This window comes from Sinocyclocheilus rhinocerous, unplaced genomic scaffold, assembly GCF_001515625.1.
Source record: "Sinocyclocheilus rhinocerous isolate Xijiao unplaced genomic scaffold, SAMN03320098_v1.1 scaffold887, whole genome shotgun sequence".
NCBI lineage: Eukaryota > Metazoa > Chordata > Actinopteri > Cypriniformes > Cyprinidae > Sinocyclocheilus > Sinocyclocheilus rhinocerous.
This window is the reverse complement of record NW_015634028.1, coordinates 1,564,485-1,567,585: the sequence shown is the minus strand read 5'-3', so window position 1 is coordinate 1,567,585 and position 3,101 is coordinate 1,564,485.

Here is a 3,101-nt window from a genome sequence, read left to right as displayed (position 1 = left end):
GACACGGATGCACACATCCTCTAAACGTTCTGCTAGTGCTCGCCATAATAATAGATAGTAGATCGCTCTTACCACGTTCAAATGCACGCTTCAAACAAAACAGTCAATGAAGACGAAGAAGAGAATGACATGTTCTCCCGGCGCCTATTTATACTATAGTCGCACCGGTAGTGACGTCATGGGCTGTCGCCGGCCAACGTGTTGTTGGTGTTTTTTCAATGTATGCTTCAGACACGGGTCACGACGAGACGTTCCCCATAGAGGACGCAGTTCGAAGTTCCCTTGAAAGGGAACGGTCTTTTTTTACTGTCCAATTTCAAGTCAGCTTCACACTTGGCCAAACATTGAAGTCTGTGTGTTTGTATATTCTGGCTTTACTCTTTATCACACTATTAGTCTCTCCATTTTCCTAATTTCTAATCACTTTCTCTTCTTTTCTTGCAAGATCTTCTTTTCCCTCTGTTTTTCACTGACCCCGAATCTGGCTCAGTTGTAGTCCAGGTCGTAATGGATGGCTGAATATCACAGGATGCCCTAGGCTTACACATTTCCTTTTATGCTGCAGGTACAGAGAGAGTGCAGAGGCACAGAGCGTCTTCTCCTCCTCCAGGCCGATATGGTCTACATAGAGGCTGAGTGGCTGACTACAGCCCTATTTTTGCTGTCACATGCAGATCGTAGGGTTAATTAGGTCTTAATCCTGTGGAGCTTCTAATTTATAAAATGCCACACTTTTTAATGGGACGTAATGGTTTAAAATATATAGCAGGCAGACAATGTAAGCCCAAGTGGTGTTTTATCAATGATTTGTTTTTAAATGAATCTAGTAAAGTAAATTAATTGTTCATTGTATTCCATGCACTTATTTTTTTCCCTCTTTTCAAACATATGATTGCCTTGGTGTGTTTTTCTGCATTCAAAGACCAACTATAGCACCAATACATAGCATTTGAGTGAAGGCTTTCAAGAAGCAATTAATTGGTTATTTTTTGTCAAAAAAAAGAAGAAGAAACAAACAAGATAGAACAAGGTGACACTTTATTTTACCGTATCCTTGTTACACGTTACATGTACTTACTATAGTAATAACAACAAATTATGCATAATTACATGCAATTTAACCTAAACCAAACCCTCATCTTAAGCCAAACCATACAGTAAGTTAATATAATTAAGATCACTCAGTATATAAATGTATAATTATATTGTAACACTGTACACTGTAAAATAAAGTGCAACCTAAAACAAGATAAATTTACTTGAGGACCAATTTTTTTTCCAAGAACATATCTCAAGTTTATTATACCCTTTAATTGAATTAAACGAAGAAGGACTTTTATTCAAATTTGCTCTGAGATAAAATGTTCTTTCTCAGTAGAGATAGTCAAATAAGCATTCATTGAGGAGAGTATGTTAATGCACTTCTCACCCTCTAGATCCCCACCCATTTACCTCCAGGTTTTGGTGTTAGTTTGTATTCCACTCATGTTTAACAATGCTTTGCTCAGAGTTTAAGAAGGAAAGGTAACTGTTGATCTAGGATAAGGCTACCAATCTGCTGCTCTAGATCTGATTACCTATTGTCATTTTGCATTATTGACACACTATTTTCCTAATTAATGCTGTTCAGTTGCTTTGACACAATCTGTATTGTTAAAAGCGCTATATAAATAAAGGTGACTTGACTTGACTCTACCACTCCATGAATTACCTCATACTAGGCAGTGCATTGGCTGTTACAGCCAGTTTTTCTATACAGTATGTTGTTCTTTTCCATTGTCTGCATTTAAACACATGATATATATATATATATATATATATATATAAAATCACTGATAGAAAGCTGAAGTGATTTTAACTTTCACGCAGTCATTAATCAGTATAGGTAATTAAATCTAAACGTGTTTAGATCCTTGTCGATTCAACTCTAAACCTCTGAGTTACACCAACTCTAAACCAACTCTAAATCCTCTGCATGGTAAGTCACAGAGAATCTGGTTCAGAATAATGGTCAGGTTAAACCCTACGTTTTCATATCAGTTCTAAGAAAAACTTTTACCTTTAAACAATAAGGGGTTAAGTAATAACAACAATGGAGTCAGTAATTTAATGGAGTCAAATTAATTATACCAGTGTCTTATAAATCTTTTACCTGCTTTTGTTTTGTTGTGATTATTGCTTCAAAATTGCAGCACAATACCGGCTGTTTTTAAGCAAGAAGGTGAATCGGTGGCATAGAAAAGTAGTTCTACACACAAGAGCATTTTAGCGAGAGTTAAAGCTTCTGAAATATTTCTTTGGTACAAGCTAAATAAATGACTAACTGACCATTGAGATGAATTAACAGGCATGACAGAAAGTAGTGGTCTACATAATTTTCAGAGGTCCATCATTGATTATTCCGAGTAGATGCTTTACCAGTTGCCAATTCTTTTTTAAAAGCCTAAAAATTAGAAACATTTTGTTCAATAAACATTTTGATTTGAAAGAACAGCTGTTACTGCATTCAAACCAACACAAACATTTGCATACTGTCAATGCAACGGATATATTTATGTAGGGTATCAGAGCGACTCAGACAAGTTAAGATTCGATCAAGAACATGGTTGAAACACGAGGAGCCGAATTCCACAGAAAGGCCCAAGACAACAGGATGTTCGTAAATCAGTCTGAAGCAAGCCTAACTAACCAAATCTTTCACAGAACAGCTTGCAACATTAACACAAAAGAACAATTCAGGAAGGAGATTGTCAATTTTGGGGCAAGTAATCAAGATTGATGGTCAAAGAGATGCACAGCATGACCATCACATGTAAATCCATGATAGTAATCACGATCACAAGCTCTTTGGATTGGTTTCCCCCACCTAGAAGACAAAGATCAGACTGAGATTCCTTATGAGACCTTTTAACCTCTGGTCTTCACAGAACATGTCCTTATGTTCACAGAATGATACAGAAACTGTCTTTTACAGATGTAGATGCACCAAAATGAACTAAAAAAGACTTTTTTATATCAGTATCATTGCTTAACTCCATATCATGTATGTAACCCACACATTTGACTATCATGTTCTAATCACTTATTGTGTATGTCTTTTT